The sequence below is a fragment of the Erythrolamprus reginae genome, chromosome 3 (assembly GCF_031021105.1).
Source record: "Erythrolamprus reginae isolate rEryReg1 chromosome 3, rEryReg1.hap1, whole genome shotgun sequence".
NCBI lineage: Eukaryota > Metazoa > Chordata > Lepidosauria > Squamata > Dipsadidae > Erythrolamprus > Erythrolamprus reginae.
In genome coordinates this window covers 56,101,052-56,121,178 of record NC_091952.1, presented here as the reverse complement: position 1 = coordinate 56,121,178, position 20,127 = coordinate 56,101,052, and the positions used below count along the sequence as shown (strand labels likewise).

Here is a 20,127-nt window from a genome sequence, read left to right as displayed (position 1 = left end):
GTTTCCCTATCTATTTACTATTACTGAACATCCAAAATATTCTATGTATATATGCCATATGTGTACATACATATTACAAACAGGCACACAAAAATATACATTATCTACTATATAAACTGTATGTGTTTATATAGATATATCACACACACATGCACAACTTCATTTACTGCAATAGAAAAAACATACCCAGAGCCCAGAAGGGAAAAAAAAGAAAATAATTCTATTTTTTTCTACTGGTTCTGCATACCTGAGGTGTATCTGTAGGAGCCCATCACTGCTTATATGCATTTCCACTCTCTGAAAAACAGGAAGAATCATTTAAAATGGCTCATTTTTGCTGATCCAAAAGGGGCCACACGTGTGACTGTTTTGTAGAGAAATCTATTTGATTGTCACTGTTTACATATCCTATCTCTTACAGTGTTACAATATTTACATGGAAAATTGATGCTGATACACAACGCTTGTAAGATGTGAACCACAGGGACAGTACTCAGATAAAACAGCTGTCATCACTGCTATTACTTCTGCTTCTGTTTTAATGATTTTATTTTGGAAAAACAGTTTACCACTCAGAATTTCTCTGGATGAAGTCAGCCTATTAAATGTTGTTAATTAAAAAATAATAATATTTTGACTGCTCAATTATATCTTAAACAAGAAGAGTCTAAAACAAGTACCGCTAAAACAAATGAAATTTTGAAAAGAAACCAGTAATCATAATCTGAGGAAATAAATTGAAAAACTATAACCCTATAATTTTTATTTTTACGGCTGGTGTCTCAACACATTGCTGAGGCATACTTATATAACTATGAACACTTCTATTGGTACCACTATTTTTTTTTCTTTTCTTAAAAAAAAAAAGTTTTAAAACATTATTTTTTAAAAATGAGAACTCCCAGTTCTACCATCCATTATTTTTATAAAACCCATAGGCTTTTTAAACAATAAAAAATGTTGGTCAAATGTGAACCTGTGCCATTTTCTCTATAGAAAAGACCAAAGGAAGAGTAGTTAGGAGGAGAATCATACTAGAGGAGGCAGTAGCACATATTCTGGGAAAGTGCCATTTTGTCCCTATGACAATTATTTTGGGATTGGCTCTCATCTGCAGACTTTTATGAGATAACGCATATACTAAAACTTCCAATATGCTCACTGGCTTAAAATGATTGGGGCGAAGCTATAAAGCAGCAAATCACTCTGTTCTGATTAAAAATGGATGGATGAATGATCATAAATCAGAACAACTCACTTGGGAACTATGCACAGTATCTGTCAATCATTAGTTAGGATCAGGGGTGAGTTCTAATTCTGGTTCGCTTTCTCCCGTGCCGTGTGGCTACGCATCCATTGCATGCTGCGTGGCCATGCTATGCACGCATGCACAGTGCTGAAAACAGCTTCTGTGCATGTGCAGAAGCAAAATTATGCACATGTGCAAAAGCCAAAAACAAGATGTTGGCACCCATGGACCAGCACCAACAGACTTGGCTCGGTGGCATCACTAATGGTTTACTAATGGTTCTGAAGACCTGGTTAGAACCAGTGGGAACCCAATTCTGGTTAGGATTCCATATTGAGCCCTGGGTAAAGATTTCAGGTGCAAATATGTCCTGCACAGTCCACATGAAAATTGGCCAAACAGTAGAAAGGCATTCCCCCCCCTTCCCTTTAAGCTAAAAGCCATATAGCCTGAAAAACAAGTAACTAGAATAAAATAAATCTTCCATTCTAGCCAGTTTCAACACAAATTTTATTTGGAATATTTTCCATGAATGACTTATGTGTTTTTTTTAAAGATATCCAACCACTGATGTACCAAGATAAAAGTAATACAAAAAGACTTTCTAATAATATTTCAGTAATAGCTGGATGAGCTTTAAGTTACAAGCAGGGCTTAATAATATCAAACCTAAAAACATTTTAAAACAAAGTTTAAATTAACAACTAAAATGAAACTGCAAGGAAAAAGACCTGGCAAATATTTGGCCTTCTCATCAAAATAATGACAGTAAAATAATTTCGTAGGAGAGGACCAGGTTAAGAAAAGGAGGGAGGGGTCAAATGCACCATCAGTCTCGAGTCTTGTTGCACCCACAAGAGATCTAAGTCCAATCCACCTTGAATTCTGCTCGACCATTAGTAGTTCAGATTCTTATAGAGACTGTTAGCATATAATAAACCTGTATTCCTTTGAACTACTTTGGCTCCTGATGTCTTGTATTTGATATTGTTCTGTTATTAACAGAACAATTAATCAAGGCAAAGTCTAATATGATTTTGATTTAATAGATCAGCCTTTTATATGTTTGACTTTTTAATACTATGTCAAAAGTTACCATAAAAGAAAATAATCATGTTAAAAAAATCTGAAGGTCATGAGCAAGCTTTTAATCTACCTATTTATCTAGCCAAATTGTTATCTCTTCAAGAAATGATAGCTGCTATTAAATCTAGGAATACAAGAAAAACTCCCAGTCCTAATTACTATTATACTGATATGCATATTAATTGTTTGTATTTTTTCTTTTTAATAAGAGGTTTTTAGTGACTTTTAATTATTAGATTTGTTATATATTGGGTTATTACTGTTGTGAGTCGCCCCAAGTCTACGGAGAGGGGCGGCATACAAATCTAATAAATAATTAATAATTAATAATTAATAATAATAATTCACGTCTACATTGTTAGGTGGTTATAATAATACTTATTTTAACAGAGTTTTTCCAACTTCCTATAATAAGGTTTATAAACTGTGATTGTAATTCTGCTGGTGATTGAGTAACCTATTACCACATTTTCTTGTTATATGTTGGTAAAAACAGCTTATTACGGACACTTACATGTAAATTAGAAACATCATTGTCTTCGGTTATTGAAAAGGAATGGCCTTGAAGAACAGAGCTGCTACTAAGTCAATGATCAGAAAAACACATCTTGAACTCAGGGCAAGAAATTAATTTGGGTAATGTCTCAGAGAGGCCCCTCTATAATTCACACAAGATAAGTTAAGGGAGGAGGGGAAGCAAATTCAGACTTGTAAGATTCTGATACTATAACTGTTTTAATAAAAGTAGTTCAGGACCTAAATGATATTGGTTTCTTAATCTACTTTACAGAATTAACAATGGCTGGAAAAGAGACCAAGTAGCATACTCACACCATCCCGTGATTTATAAAGCATAGTAACTCATATTTGTTGATGGAGGACAAGTTATAGTAGCTTTTATCAACTGGCCATATAAAAGCACGACATAGATTGGTATCCCATTCACATGAACTAATTTTCATATGTAGATTGGGGCTCGACAAAGCAAAGGATGCTTGGCAAGACACACTAATGTGAATGAACTGTTATAATGCCGCCTCCTCTCCTGCTGTCTTTCAAATCATTCCTGTTTTGTTTATATGTGCATCTATGGCTTCATATGGGTAAAATATTCTACAGTGCTCTTCTTCAATTTCAGTGTATAATTTCCATCATTCCTCTGAGAAAGCAAGTGCTTTTCTCCTACGCTCGATAAGAGGGAGCCAATATTTTATAAAATAGAATAAGGAAGAAGACTTTCTACAGGTATTTACCCAAAACTTTACCCTTAGACTATCCACTGTTGACCTCACCTGATTCCGGAAAATAAGGGGTGTGTATAAGTGCATCAGTGTGCCTAGCATCCCCTGTCCTTATGTTTCTCTCTTACTAGTATCGTGTATATAAACATTGTTATATCTTTGTATACTCGGCCCTCTGGAATCAACTCCCCCCAGAGATTAGAATGGCCCCCACCCTCCTTGTCTTTTGCAAATTACTCAAGACCCACCTTTGTCGCCAGGCATGGGGGAGTTAGGATATTCCTTCCTCTTGGCCATTACAAGTTATGTATGGTATGTTTGTGTGTGTGTATGTTTGGTTTTTATAATAAGGGTTTTTAGTTGTTTTATTAAATTGGATTGTTACATGCTGTTTTTATCATTGTTGTTAGCCACCCCGAGTCTGCGGAGAGGGGCGGCATACAAATCCAATAAATAATATAATAAATGCTACCAATAGGTACTTGACAAAATAAATAAATAAATAAAAATTTAGCACAGAAGAACTTCTCATTAAACAAGTGATTCAGCTCTTGTTCACTTGGGACTCTTTGTAGAAATAACAAATAATTGCTAAAAGCATTAAGGGACTTAAAATTATATTTTAGAAATTTAGCAATGCATAACACATTAGAAGTGAAAAGATAAGCTTTAAAAACAGAATACCAAGTTTGTGCGTACTTTGCATCAAATAGATGTGGTTGGAGAAGTTTCCTCCCCATCCAGCCGCAGACTATTTCTTATTTAAACACGGAAAAGCAAACAGGCCATCTCATCATTCATTATGTCACAGCGCATAAAGGAATATTTCTGGAGCTTGTAATTCAAAGTGATTGAAATGACTCTAAAAAAGATCTAAGTTAAGTTTCTCCTATCTGCTGCTAGGTGATTGTTGCTGATACGATTATATAATCTGCTGATATGATTATATAATTAGATAATGTAGGCATAGAAGCATTCATCCAAGCATTCTTGGAAGGCAGGGAACCTTAATTCATAAGTAATCAATTCTTTTTAATTATTCATCAAAACATACAATAAATAATGGCCAGTGGGTATTGAACAAACTTCAAATATCAACTGGTCATTTGATTGCCTGCCAAATAATAAATCTTATCAGGTACAGAGCCAGGAAACAAATTATTCATTTTTTAAGTATCGGGAATTTTGTAATTGACTAAGAGGGAGTACGAAGGCCGTTAGTCAATTTTAAATAATTTGGATAAAACATAGTTGTAATAATGAAGGGGAAAATAGCTTTTTCCTTTAAGAGCTTGTTTTTTTATACTCAAGGCTAACAGAAAATTAAGTTGGATTAAGATCAAAGATGGAAGAGTGCTTAAGAGCCATTGCAACTTTGGCTTAGATACTAGGAAAGATTACCGTAATAGAAAATGAAAGAAAAACCCTTCAATCTTTTTTTATTTAAAAAAATAGGCATACTAAACATACCATCTGTATAAATACCACATAGTATGCTTTTACTTAAAATCACGTATTGTCTCTGGGGTATTTATCTAGATTTACATGTCACCGTTTGGGATTTACTTGCAGAAATATTCCAGGAAGTAAGGGATAGTTCTGTCCAGTAATGGGCAGCCAATATTTTTACTGCCACACTGTGGGTGTGGCTTATTTTGTGGGTGTGGCTTGATGGTCACATGACTGAGTAGGAGTGGCTTGCCAACCATGTGACCAGGTGGGAGTGGCTTGAATGATCATCATCGTTCAAGTGAACTGTTAAGTTCTCGACTTACAACCTCACCAGTGTCGCTCGCCGGAGTGACAATTTGCTTTGTATTTCCTGTGCTCTACTTCCTGGGTCGCCCCCCACCTCAGGCTGGGTAGTTAGGCGAACAGGTGCTGATTAGATGTTGAGAAAAGATGGGGGAGGAAAAGGACCCCCTGCAACTCTTGCCGGTGCTGGTCTCCCTGCCTCTTTCCAAGGAGGAGGAGGATGGGAAAGGGGGGATTTAAAAATATAGGAAAGCCGGGGGACAGTCACAAGGTTATTATTGCCGCACCATGCCTTTTCATCTCAGCTGCAGGAGGAGTGAGGGTGTTGCAAGGGGAAAAAGACCGCAGCTCAGACCTCTTTGGCATGGCATGGCTCGACTGTTCTTGTTTTCCCTGCTGCTGCTGATGCATGCCCCTCACTTTTTTCCTCTTTCATCCTTCCTGGCCTCTGGAGATGGCTGCGTGAGGCTGGAGGGGAGCCAGGAAGGAGAGGGGGAAGCTCATCCAAGGCCAGGAAGGAGGAGAGAGGAAGAAAGCAAGGCATGCGCAGCAGCAGCAGGAGGGGAAAAAAAGAGAACCGAGCCGAGACTGGTAATCCAGGAAGTGCTTGCCACCGGCCATCTGGAGCTGCGCACAGCATAGAAATCCAATAAATAAATAAATAAACAAATTTCCGCCGGTGGAACTGTGTTCCACCCCGTCCTGTCTGCTGCCCACCCTTGGTTCTGCCCTCTACAAAATTTTATTGAGAGGTTGTAGATGTTATAGGGTTCCTTCCAGTGAAGGGCTACCAAACTTTTTACTACCACACTGTGGATGTTGCTTATGCATTGCCTTGGACGGGAAATGAACACTCGGACACCAAGCTGGGTAAAAATGGGTCACTTTATTAAATATTAACAGAAAGACCTGCAGGGGTCGCTAAATGGGGCGGAGTTTCCTGAACACAACATACTTGGGCAACTAAGTGGGCGTTACTCCATGCCTGGTCAGGGTGAGGCGTGCCCCGCCTACTCCGACCCGGAAGCCACGCCCAGCATGTGGGAGGGCTCGCCTTGCATGACCCGGAACCGGAAATGACGTAGGTGAGCCCCAAGGGCACCCCCTTTACACCTCTCTGTCCGTGGAGGAAGCATGAGTTGTGCAATGGGGGTGCCAATCATCTTACAAAAGATGCCCAAAGGAGAACACACAGTTGCTACTGATACCCTTTCCGCCCCGTTTCTGCCATATAGTGACCAAGAATATAAACATCAAATTGCTGAATCAGAACCTATTTACATACAGATGCACCCCGTAACCACAAATCCTTACCCTCGTCCAGGATGGAGTAGGCGAAAAACAATCCGTAGCAAATGCCTAAAGATTGCAAAAATTCCTACTCGGCCCCAACCAGGCGACCTATAAAAAACATCCTGGATTGAGCGGAGGGTGGGTGGGTGTCCGTTCTGCGGCGAGCTCAGGAGGGCAAAAGAAGAAGCCGGGGGGCGGCAAGCAAGCCCTGATAAAGGGCACAAGCCCCGCCCCTCGGCTTTCCCAGAATGCCCGAGCGGCCGCTGATTGCTCTGGGGCGTTCCCGCGCTATCGCGGGGAACGCCCCACAGCTGATGGAGGGAACCGAGTTGCTTCCCGCCATTGGCAATTTTCGGCCCGGCGTTATTTCGCCTGGCCTTTCATTTGCCTTGGACGGGAAATGAACACTCGGACACCAAGCTGGGTAAAAATGGGTCACTTTATTAAATATTAACAGAAAGACCTGCAGGGGTCGCTAAATGGGGCGGAGTTTCCTGAACACAACATACTTGGGCAACTAAGTGGGCGTTACTCCATGCCTGGTCAGGGTGAGGCGTGCCCCGCCTACTCCGACCCGGAAGCCACGCCCAGCATGTGGGAGGGCTCGCCTTGCATGACCCGGAACCGGAAATGACGTAGGTGAGCCCCAAGGGCACCCCCTTTACACCTCTCTGTCCGTGGAGGAAGCATGAGTTGTGCAATGGGGGTGCCAATCATCTTACAAAAGATGCCCAAAGGAGAACACACAGTTGCTACTGATACCCTTTCCGCCCCGTTTCTGCCACAGCAGGGGGTCAGATCTCTATCTTGGCCCCCTGCTCCCCGCCTAAGCCTGCCCCAGCTCACGCAGGCACCACTGCAGGTCTGTGTAAAATTGCCACTCCTGACGTCTTCCTAAATTGACCCAGTGAAAGCTAGGGGGGGGGAGGTTTAAAACACATGCCCGTGTGTCAGATCACTTTGCCTCCCCCTGCCATGTTAACCCATATCCTGGTCCCGTCACCAGCTGTTGGTGTGACGGCGACTCCGCATCCCCTCCATGTGGGGGTATCAGAACCACACACCAGAACCACACACCACGGCCGTAGGCCCCGTACGACCGGTGGTTCACCATGACATGACATCACTGTGCCAAGTCCTTCACCGACACCAGGTCGTTGCCGCCCGTGTGCAACACCAACAATCTGTTCCATATGCTCTGCAAGCCCCGGGGGACTGCCATGACTTGACGCCACTGAGCCAAGTCCTTCACCACCACCAGGTCGTTGCCACCCGTGTGCAACACCAACAATCTGTTCCATATGCTCTGCAAGCCCCGGGGGACTGCCCTGACTTGACGCCACTGAGCCAAGTCCTTCACCACCACCAGGTCGTTGCCACCCGTGTGCAACACCAACAATCTGTTCCATATGCTCTGCAAGCCCCGGGGGACTGCCATGACTTGACGCCACTGAGCCAAGTCCTTCACCACCACCAGGTCGTTGCCACCCGTGTGCAACACCAACAATCTGGGTCCGGCCCATCACTGCTCCCGACTTTTCACAACGGAAGAGACCCGTCTCAAACGAAGACCTCCAAGCTCAAGCCTTTCCTCTGAAGCCCCAGCGACTCAGCAACCTCCACATTCCTGAAGATAATGTTGCAGCTCAACGTTCAGCCACCAAGCCACGCTGTGGCTGCAGTTCACTACTGTGGGCAACGGAAGGGCAGCTCCTTCGCAGTTCGCACGTAACAAAGTGGAGCAGGGCCAGGACCTAGAGAAACGATAAGGATACAAAGACAGTGTTAGCCACCCGATCCCCAAAAAACACTTGTACTCAGGTGCTCTGAATATACTTCATGAAAACCACTGACTTCCATCCGCCACTTTGCTGAGCACTTGTTGAAAACTGCATTCAGTATTGCTGAGGGAATACCACCCGATATCCTGCCAATCCTCCTGTGGAGGCCTGTCTTATGGTACCAAGGGCACTATTCCCTGGCTTCCTCGCTTTACTTGCACTGAGTCCATCATACCCCGGCATATATCCTTGTTTGATATACCCGGCAGTGATCAAACCACCATCTGCGTTACTGGTCAGCCACCGTGCATAACCAACGCGGCTGCCGCATCCCCCATTTAACCTCGGTTTGCTGGCCCAGGGAACCTTGCATGATCCACTACTATGCGATCATGACAGCACTTTGCAGACCTACCATGTCCCCAAAGGCCCTTTTTTATGGCTGCCATGTGAAAAACAGCCTCGCCTCGTTGGGTGAGGATCTGGGTCTCATCCAATGCCCGCTGCCCCTGAAACTGGGTAATGTATAGCGGCTTACTAATGTCTCCCCAATCTGAGTCCTTTCCTTGGACCGTCTCCTGATCATTCCCCTTATCTTCAAATAGTTTGACAACGAGGTCTTTTGTTAGGAGAGCTAAGTCCACCTGTTGCCCCTATGTGATGGCATGTAACCGTGTGGTGCAACCTGCACTCCTTTGCTTGAGCGATGGTGCCATCCACCAATTCTGGGTACCCTGCGCCCCAGCCTATGCCATGTGGCTGCCAATCGCCTGCCCATGCACACATACTCCCTGTTAACGGACTGGGCCTCCTGTTGCTGGCTCGCTTCACTCCACTGATGGGCCAGCTGTACACCATAGTTGCAGTCCCATGTTCCTGTATTCCTCTCAGGAAATCATAATACTCTTCCTCCAGCATTAAAATGCCAGGGAGATTAGCCAATATGCTCCGTGGCCTTGCCTGCTCACCCAGGGAGTAAAATAATTGCAAGAAATTTATGAAGATAAGCAAAGGCCCATGCCAATGCTTTCTTTATCGTTAGCGCATGGATTAGCTTTACCAACATGACTTCATCAATATAACCATAATATTAATGGTACCCTCCTGACACCACGACTTCAATATTGTTTATGATAATAACATTTTCTGAATTATTCATTAAAAACAATTAATATAATGCTTAATACTTATATTAAGCTTAAAATCAACTCAATCGTGAATTTGATTCAGATGACCTCAATGCTTAGCATTCTTGCAAGCCCCCCATTCCGGTAAGTGACTATACCATTTCTTATGAACAAACTAAAGGGGCTGAGATGAGCCGCCTAATTTATTTATTTATTTATTCGATTTTTATGCCGCCCTTCTCCTTAGACTCATGGCGGCTTACTACATGTTAGCAATAGCACTTTTAACAAAGCTAGGCTATTGCCCCCACAGTCCGGTTCCTCATTGTTTTACTCATGAGAGGATTAGCCAGAATTTGGGAGATTTCCAACCTTCAGCATGGTAATGACATGGGGATCTGCAGGCTGTAGTTATGGTATTAATAGTATCTTTCCGTTTTGCTTGTACAGAAAAGGGGGGGGGGCCTGCTACCAACTGCCCCGTACTGTTGTAGCCTTCAGTACAATAACTTCACATTTGGAAATGTGGCAAAATTCAGAATATTAGTAGCACCATTCCGGGAGACATAAAGACTTCTATGCGCAACTGCTCCAGGATCCGGCACATCGTGAAAATAATAATAATAATAATAATAATAATAATAATAATAATAATAATAATAATAATACCCCAGGAGCAAGCACATAAAAAACCTTGTTACCAAGTAACCCTTTAGCGCAATACATCACTAGTTAAGTATGGCCATAAAATTAACAAAGATAATTCCTCAGGGCATATTTGACCAGGAGGATTGCCATTAAGCCAACTTGGAAGTGAAGAGGAAAACATACAAAATAAACCTCCGGCCTGATAACATGTATATAATCTCAACAAAAAGCTTTAATAAGCAAATTTTACTATGTAAGGTGTAGAACATAGCTCACTATGTTACACATGCTATAACAGTTTATATTAACACTGTCAACCCTTATTAAAGCGTGAGGGCAATTATTTGGATTTATTTATTTTAAATTGAGGGTAAGGGAGCCGCATGAGGCTATTTACTTACCGCCCAATAACCTAATTGCTATTTTCAATGTGGTAAAGAAACATATGCCAGACCTGTCTGCCAATCCGCTTCTTAGGTCCCCATTCCACAGTGCTACAAAGAAAAGCCAAGATATATTTCTGCACAGTGCTCTCGGCGGGAGATCCTTACATAGGAAGAAACAAATCCTTTGTATTCAGCAGCGCTGTTCCAAATGAAGTGCAGAGATTTATAATGTTTGATAAAAGTGTAATACAGATTAACGGCCTCCCAAGTAGCAGAAAACCGTCATTTGTTGTAATGTTTCTTCTAAACCTGCTTATGAGCAGAAGCCAAGATTTTAACTGCAAAGTTGCTGTCAGAAGCCAGCTAAGTCCCTTGAAGCCATGATGGACAAAAGGGGCCAAGGTCTATAGTAATGCTACAGTCTTTTGATCACTACAAGCCATTCTCACTGACAAAGCAGTCTTTCCATAGGTCCAGTTGCTCCAACACCACCTGACCTGGTTTCATGGCTACTATCCCTGATTGTTATTGTCCCTCTTGTGATAAAAATGCCCCAGGAGGGCGCCATTATCTACCGGGTATGGAAGAACTGTTATCAAATGGTAGTGAGGCCGGGCTGATGAAAAGCATTTCAAATATGAAATTTTTAATCCCCATACCATTTCTATGTCCACCACATTATGGTTCAATTATATGTCTCGTTCTAACCAATGCTCATAACCTAGTGACTTGTTTGGCCTACCCCAATATTTAACTGGCGTACAGGAGCCTTATTTCTCCAAATTTGTGTACGCTAAGAATTGCCTTAAGGGGATGCTTGCATTGCCCTGTGGAATTGGTGGGGCGGGCAGGGGGGGGGAGTTTGCCCCCCCCCCCGCTGTAATATCACAACCCATGTGCTGTGACTCCCAGTAAATCAGTTTAATTTCAAATTAATTCATTTTAAGCTCACTCAATTCAAATATACTAACTTAATAAATTAAACCATTCTTATAATTCATTAAGCACAATCCATTCCCATATACTGACTTAATAACCTAAATCATTATTATTTTTTTTTTTTTTTGGAATCACTTTATGTTCAACCAATTCCCATATAATCGTTTCAATAAATTAGCTCGTTTTAATTCATTCCTCTTATGATCAATTCATTCAAGTATACTAGCCTGAATTAAATTAGATCATTTTGATTCATTTATTTTAAGTTCAATCAATTCAAGTCTATTGACTTAAATCCATAAAATCATTTTAATAATTCAATTCGAGCTCAATCAATTCTACTATACTGACATAATAAATAAGTCAGTTTACCAATCAGTTTATGCTAAACCCCTTCAAGTATACAGTTTCAATAAATTAAATCATTTTAACATTCATCTTCAGCTCAATCCCCTCAAGTATACTGACTTAAATAAATTAGATCATTTTGATTCATTCATTTTAAGCTCAATCGATTCAAGCCTACTGACTTAAATCTATTAAATCATTTTAATAATAATTTTATGGCATACTTGTTATGACTGACCATCTAAAATAGCACCAAACAAATGAGAGTTTATTCCATACCTCATCAAATAATCTCCCTAATGAAGTGAATAGTCTGAAGAGAAATCATGACTTGCCCAGAGTTGCCCCAGTGAGATGGGCAATATATAGAATGTAATGTATATAGAATCCTCTATCCACCTGACATAAGAGTAGAGCTCTTTATATCCTGCTTAACATGAAGCAATACTCCAAAATGCCAAAATTGATGCCCCAACCATATTAGCAATATATTATTCAAGTTGAATAATCACGAAGTTTAGCTATTTTAGCACAATGTATTATCTGGCGGTGTGGATATACCCACATGATTGCAGCTCTTAAAACAACAATAGATTCTCTCCCCCCCCCCCCCCGCCATCCAAATATATACATATACAGTATATATATTTCTTAAATAAACCAGTGAGGGGGGGGGGCAACAGATAAAACTTGTCCTCTGAGAATGTGCACTTCAGCAAAGGGGAACATTTGCAGATCCTTCAATCTGCATCTCTCCTGTCCTCTCCCGTCTCCATCGGATCTCTAGCTTGACACTCCAATGAAAGTGAGAAATCCACCGCGTATCTTGCATCCAGTGTAAGCAATGTTTTTTTACCTACACTCCAGAAGGGGGGGGGCGGCATGCCCAAGGCAGACCCCCGCCCCCCGTCCCTACGAAAGGAAACTCTGGCGCGGCGCGCCATGCCGGGAACAGAGCACGTGCGAGTAGCCCGCCACGCTGTACAAACCCCGGCGCCGCGCAAAGCGTCATGACCACGAAATCGGCGGCAAAAACAAACCACGTGGAGGAAGGGAGAAAGGCCTCTCCGCTGCTGTCGCCCACTCCCTAGCGCTCGCCCAGGCCGCCCCGCACCGAAACGCTCCAAGCGCGTAGCCAGCTGGGCCGTCAGGGCCCTGGATCACCTGCCCGGCGGAACACAGGCCCCGAACCACGAACCCAGCAGGCAAGCCGTTAAAGCCCCTGCGCACTCCGCCGCCACATACCCAAGGTTGGGGGGGGGGGTGCCGACCCGCGCCAGCCATCTGACCACCTCCCCCCTTTCCCAAGCAAGCAAACCGGGCGGGAGAAAGGTGAATGTTCGAAGTCCTTGTAGGCGCCGTCCTGCGCGTTGCCGGCAATGAAGGAGAGGCGATCCAACGAAGGATCCGTTCTGTCCGTTCTGCGGCGAGCTCAGGAGGGCAAAAGAAGAAGCCGGGGGGCGGCAAGCAAGCCCTGATAAAGGGCACAAGCCCCGCCCCTCGGCTTTCCCAGAATGCCCGAGCGGCCGCTGATTGCTCTGGGGCGTTCCCGCGCTATCGCGGGGAACGCCCCACAGCTGATGGAGGGAACCGAGTTGCTTCCCGCCATTGGCAATTTTCGGCCCGGCGTTATTTCGCCTGGCCTTTCATTTTTCTTCCAACATCTTTCAGTGCAAATTGGGTGCTCTGGGGTGGAGCTCCATTTTTGCTACCCCACTGTGTGTCTCCCCCCAGTCCAGGCAATAACCCACCCCGGTTGCTTCACCAGGGATGGAATCCACCACAAAGTGAAATGGAAAATACCGCTGCTTCATTAATACACCTGTGATGCTCTGAAGGCAGGTTAAATTAGGATTGATTGATTGATTGATTGATTCGTTCCTTCCTTCCTTCCCTCCCTCCCTCCTTTCTTTTTTTCTTTCTTTCTTTCTTCAATTTCTATGCTGCCCAGTTCCCCAAGTACTCTAGGTGGCTCACAGCAAAAATGTAAAACATCAATAATAATATTAAAACCTCTAAAAACAGTTTAAAAACCATTTACAATATAATAATTAAACCTCTGCATACTGTTCATGGCTGGATCTCGCTGTTTACCATCATAGGATCAACAGCCCCAGGCCTGTTGGAAAAGCCAAGTCTTTAATGCTTTCTGGAAAGCCAATAGGGTGGGGGTAGTCCGGACCTCAGGAGGTAACTGGTTCCAGAGAGCTGGGGCAGACACAGAGAAGGCCCTCCCACCGCAGCCCCACCAGCAAACACTGTTTAGCTGATGGGACCCGGAGAAGACCAACTCTGTTGGATGGAGGTTCTGGGGACTAAGTCAAGCTGTGGTTTCATTCAATCGTAAATCCCTTTACTCTCCTAGCAGACCACGCTATGTGCCCCCTCAGAAAGCATATACAATACATCACCCTGGAGCAGGCACTGTAGTTCCATCTCATTCAATTGAAGAGAAAGACTATATTAGAAAGGGTGCTTATTCAGTGAAGAATCGCACCCTTGCTTCCCATTTTAGACACTGAGAAATTATAGGATTTTCATGTGGAATTCCCTGATTCCCCTTCCCTGGCTATGAATAGCTTTCAAAAAGTTTTAATTACTATGGAAAAAATGAAAGAGAGTGGAAGAATTGTATCTATGCTTATGGTTTTGAACAGAAGCATCAAGCTACAAAACAAGTCTAACAAGTATTTCTAGCTACCATCTTTCAAATACTTGCCATTCTCTCTGTCAGCGTCAAGGGCTGGATGCGCAGAGTTTGTGCATAATAACAATTCATATTTTTGATTCTGTAACTTCAGAATCAAACTCGGCCTGCATTGGCTGCCGATTAGTTTCCGGTCACAATTCAAAGTGTTGGTAATGACCAATAAACCCCTACATGACATCGGACCAGAATACCTCCGGAACCGTCTTCTGCCGCATGAATCCCAGCAACCGATTAGGCCCCAAAGAGTTGGCCTCCTCTGGGTCTCGGCGACTAAACAATGTCGGCTGGTGGGCCCCAGGGGAAGAGCCTTCTCTGTGGTGGCTGTGGCCCTTTGGAATCAGCTCCCCACAGAGATTAGAACCGCCCCCACACTCCTTGCCTTTCGTAAGTTGCTAAAGACCCACCTATGTCACCAGGCATGGGGGAACTAAGATACCGTCAGGTATATACAGTATAGTTAATGCATGGAATGATTGTGTTGTGTGATTTTAATGTGGGGTTTTAGATGTTTTTAATATTAGATTTGTTATATTGTACAGTGTTCCCTCGATTTTCGCTGGTTCGAACTTCGTGAATTGCCTATACCTTGGTTTTTCAAAAAATATTAATTAAAAAATACTTCACGGTTTTTTTCCTATTCCACGTTTTTCCCCGCCCGATGACGTCATACGTCATCACCAAACTAATAATTTTTACAAATAAATAACAAAAAAAATACTTATTGTTAATAAATAATTATGTTTATAAATATCAGGATCACTAAGTGTCTTATTCAATGGTGAGTACCAGTAATAATGGTGAATAAATGGGTGTTAAGAGAATGGGAAATAGTAATTTAGGGGTTTAAAGTGTTAAGGGATGGCTTGTGATACTTTTCATAGCCAGAAATGGTGTATTTACATCCGCATCTCTACATCGCGGAAATTTGACTTTCGCGGGCGGTCTCAGAACGCATCCCCCGCGAAAATCAAGGGAACACTTTTTTAATTGTTGTGAGTCGCTCCGAGTCCATGGAGAGGGGTGGCATACAAATCTAATAAATTATTATTATTATTATTATTATTATTATTATTATTATTATTCAGCAAGGTAATTATACCTTCAGTGGGTAATTCAGTGAAGGAGACAGGCAATGCTACCACAGTTCTAAAAACAAAGTAAAGTAGCTTCATTTATTTATTTCAGCTTTCAGCTCTAGTTCAGCACTTCAAATAGTCACCCTAGATGCCTCTTCTATCTATTGGAAGTGTTGGATTAAGGCAGAACTTCTTAAATAGAGGGGCGCCCCCTCTGGGGGCGCAGAGTGATGCCAGGGAGGTGCATGACCCTGGGGAATGTGCTTTTTTCTTTGCACCAAACAATAGCACACAGCACAGAGTAGGAGATATGAAGTGCAGATAACAAACCCTTAGGAGACACCATGGAAAAATATTTAACAGGAATGAAAAGAAAGGAGGAGAGAGATGGAGATAATGAGACAAACATAAGTCTCCTGAAAGCTAAAATGAGGAACTATGATGAAGCATATGTAGCACTTAGCTTCACGGTGACTATGGTGAGTGACGAGGAAAGACCAGTATGTTTACTGTGTCTAAAAATGTTGACAGCAGACAGCATGAAGCCAAATAAATTAAGGTGTCACTTAAACACATTACATACCAATCATACTTGAGTTTTTTAAGCAAAAATGTGCCAAATATTGCAAACAATTGTCCTAGCAGAGAGTGGTGGTGGTGGGGACACGCAAAATGTTTACTTCTTCCTGTGGGAGGCATAATAGAAAATAATTGAGAAGCATTGGGTTAAGGTGATATGATTCCAAGTACATACTCATTCACATATACATACCCATACACATATACATACTAATACTCATACACATATAAACACACATACACATTTCACAAATAACTAATCTAACATCTTTCCTCACTACTGAACTGAAATGTTATCCACCCTTTTTGAGTCAACAGTAAATTGTACTGGCATGAAATTTGCTGCCCCACTGTTGACTTCTATCCTATTTCTATGGCCCCCAGGCCCTCTCATTATGACTCAATAAATGCTAGCCTGGCTCTTGAGCCACATAAAGTTGGCATAACATTTCCTGCCTCCACAGCTGAACCCTAACCTGCCTGTCTCTGATGATGTCCTGATTTGGGGGATGCAGGACATATTAAGCAAAGCCATTGATTAAGCCCTCTGGCTTTGCTGTCCTCCAACTTTCTCAATGTCACCAGTCAGCAGGAAATCATCCAGTCCTGAGTGCCTTGCTGTGACTGGAAGCTCATTTTAATAAATAGCTGGACCCATCTGTCAAAATCTGGTACTCCCTTAAGCATATGGGATATTGAGCTGCCTTGAAAAGGAGGAGAGTTTCATTGGGAAGTTCCTCTCCTCATTACCCAACCTGTTGATTAGTTGCAATCCCACCCAGCAACCTCATTTTTTGGTTTGGCAAAGTACACCAATTCTATATACAGTGGTACCTCATGATACAAACCCCTCATCATACGAACTTTTTGAGATAGGAACCCAGGGTTCGGAATTTTTTTGCCTCTTCTTACGAACTTTTTTCACCTTACGAACCTGCCAAGCCGCCACTGAGATTCCCCAGACTTTCATTGCAAGCCACGCGCAGGTTTTTGCGATCCTGGGATCCCCTGAGGCTCCCCTCCATGGGAAACCTCACCTCCTGACTTCCGCGTTTTTGCAATGCTGTAGGGAAATCCCAGGAGGGGAATCCCAGGATCGCAAAAATGGGCGCTCTGCTGGGCAGAGTAAGGGGGACAAAAACAGGAAGAAAAGACTCATGGAGCTCAAGGGAGGAGAAAGGTGTTCGCCTCAGCTTTGTCTGGCCACCGCTTTTTTTTTTTTAAGCCTTAATATTTTGGATTCTCCTAATGGGCTTGCACGCATTATTGGCTTTTCCATTGATTCCTATGGGAAACATTGTTTCATCTTACGAACTTTTCACCTTACGAACCTCGTCCCGGAACCAATTAAGTTTGTAAGATGAGGTATTACTGTACTATGATACTGCCCTTGAATAATGTTGGGAAAAGGAGGAGAACGGCTACTTTAACACCTCTCATACATGAACTGGGGAAAAGAGGAAGGCAAAGTTGGGAAGACAGGCAAAAAACAGAGAGAGGGGGGAAGGGAGGGAGAGAGAGAGAGAGTGCACAAGAGGGCATATCTGTGACAAATTAAAAGCAAACAGGGAAAAACCATCAGATTTTCTTTGCAACCTTGTGAGAAGGACTGGAGTGAGCCATACAATAATACATAGGTCTTTGGAATTCAACTCATCTGCTACAGAAGAAATTGCTCCCCAAAACGATTACTAGTCTAATAACTGTTCTGCCTGGCTACTACTAACCACCCACGAGCACAGAAATAAGTCAACACACATCAGGAGAGCAATAAATCAAGAAGGTCTCTTTTATGTACAAAGACTAAAGGCCTGCTTGAATGCAAGACCAACACTGATTTACTAGTCCAGAAGGTCAGGGTTACTCACTTAAAGTCCACCTTATACCTTGTGCCAGAGTGTCAGAATTCCACACTCAAATCCGCACAGCCTTTCCTGGCTGAGTATCAGAGAGTTCACAGAAATCCAAACCAAAATGCAACCACGCTGCAACAATGTTTCTTTCTTCCAAATGCAAACAATAAACACCCACGCAAACCACTCCGACCCTCCCTTTTTTAACCAGGCTTTCAGCAGCTTCATTAACTCTTAACAGCTGTGCTCTATCATTTGTTTCTACGCTTGCGCAGCTGCTCCTGCCTTCCCAACATATTCCTGACATGCGGATTCAGGATAGGATTACTCATGACATCTTCCTCTTCTGAGTCTGAGGAGCCTCTAGCTGGTGGGCTGGCTGAACCCATTCCCCTGTCTGTCTCTTCCTGATCACTACCTTTCTCTGCCTCTGATTCTGCTTCGCTGTCTGCAGCCAGATTGGTCTTCTGTAAATAGATGACTCCCACTGTGCTACATCAAAATCCCCAGCTACAGGACCTGGCTTGAAGCCAACCACAACAATAACCCTAATCCTCTCTTCCAGTAGCTGGTCTGGGCTGCTAATTACTATGTCTCCCGCTAGATTAAATACACACACACACAAAATCTTATATCTGTTGACAGACTACAGAGATATTTAGCTCAGATTAGGAGCTGTTTCTTTAAGAGATTGCATTAGTGCAGGGTAGGCAAAGTTGGCTCTTCTATGACTTGTGGACTTCCCAGAATTCCTGAACCAATCATGCTAGCTCAGGAATTCTGGGAGTTGCAGTCTACATGTCATAGAAGACCCAATTTTGCCTACCCCTGCATTAGGGGAATGCAGCTGCAGATTGCACTCTGGGTAATGTAGCCTATGACATGTGACCTAATCTTTGTGTTCCTATTGGCCATTAAGCTATGCCTAGGCTGCTGAGTAATTGAGACATTTTAAAGTCTTAACAAAGGATCATGTAAAGCCTGCAGATGCAAGAAATTAATTTTTTTTCACCTATGTGTAATGATACAGATTATGAATATATTTTCTCTGAAGAACCTCATCTTGAATATGTAGATCTATGAGGATGCTAGACAATTAATGTAATCTGTATGTTTTACCCATTTATGTGGAGTTTATCTGACTGAGAAAAGCACTAAGCTTGGACCAGAACATTATGTTTGACTCAAAAATAGTCAACAAACTACACTCTTCTCAACACAAAAAAACTTTCCCTTCCTTCCCTTTTATTTTTTACACATCTTTAAATTGCAACATAAGAACAGGGCTACTTTGATTCTTTGAAACTGACCTGTCAGTATTTCTTCCTCCAAAGTTTCCATGGACCTGCAAAGAAAGTTAGCCTGCTTGTTCCCTCTTGCTTTGATCACTGAAGCATCAGAGCCACCATGACAACATAAGGAAGGAAGACAGAAAAAATACCAACAGTCCATGTTAATGTCAAAGGAGGGCAGGGAAGGGGGAGGGATCTTTGCATGCCTCCATGTAAGAAAGCAAAGGGCAGGCATCGGGACTAGTAAGACTAGTAAGAAGGGAACAATCTCCCAAATGAAGACAGGTAGATCGGTTCACACAGGAACTAGTCTTTCCTGAATGGATGGGAAGCATGAGAAACAGAAGAATGACCAATCAGTCTTGAGGGGGCCATAGGCCAGGTTGAGCACCAGTCCATCCTCTATGCCAGTGATGGTGAATCTATGGCACATGTGCCACAATTGGCATGCAGAGCCATATCTGCTGGCACGTGAGACATTGCCCTAGCTCAGCCCCAACATGCATGTGCACGCCAGCCAGCAGATTTTTGGCTCACATGGAGGTTCGGAGGGGGGGGATGTTTTTTGGCTTCTGGAGAGACATGGGAAGGCGTTTTTGTCTCCCCAGACTCCAGGGGGCTAGAGAGGGTGAAAAACGGGTCTACTGGACTCACCAGAAGCTGGGAAATGGGCCGTTTCTGGCCTTCAGAGGGACTGTGAGGGCAGGGGAGGCCATTTTTGCCCTCACCAGGCATTGAATTATGGGTGTGGGCACTTGTGCATG

The 20,127-nt window shown here is 42.9% G+C and overlaps 1 long non-coding RNA gene across 2 annotated transcripts; it reads right to left on the bottom strand.

The window, feature by feature from the left end:
• Positions 1-247: 247 nt before the first annotated feature.
• On the bottom strand, positions 248-19,448 carry LOC139163976 (uncharacterized). 2 transcript variants are annotated; one of them, XR_011558549.1, is made up of 3 exons: positions 19,382-19,448; positions 16,223-16,325; positions 248-297 (listed from the first exon to the last, which is right to left on the bottom strand). It is a non-coding gene; the product is annotated as an uncharacterized lncRNA (long non-coding RNA). The 2 variants fall into 2 exon arrangements; XR_011558550.1 differs by lacking the exon at positions 248-297 and adding an exon at positions 8,347-8,378.
• Positions 19,449-20,127: the final 679 nt, after the last annotated feature.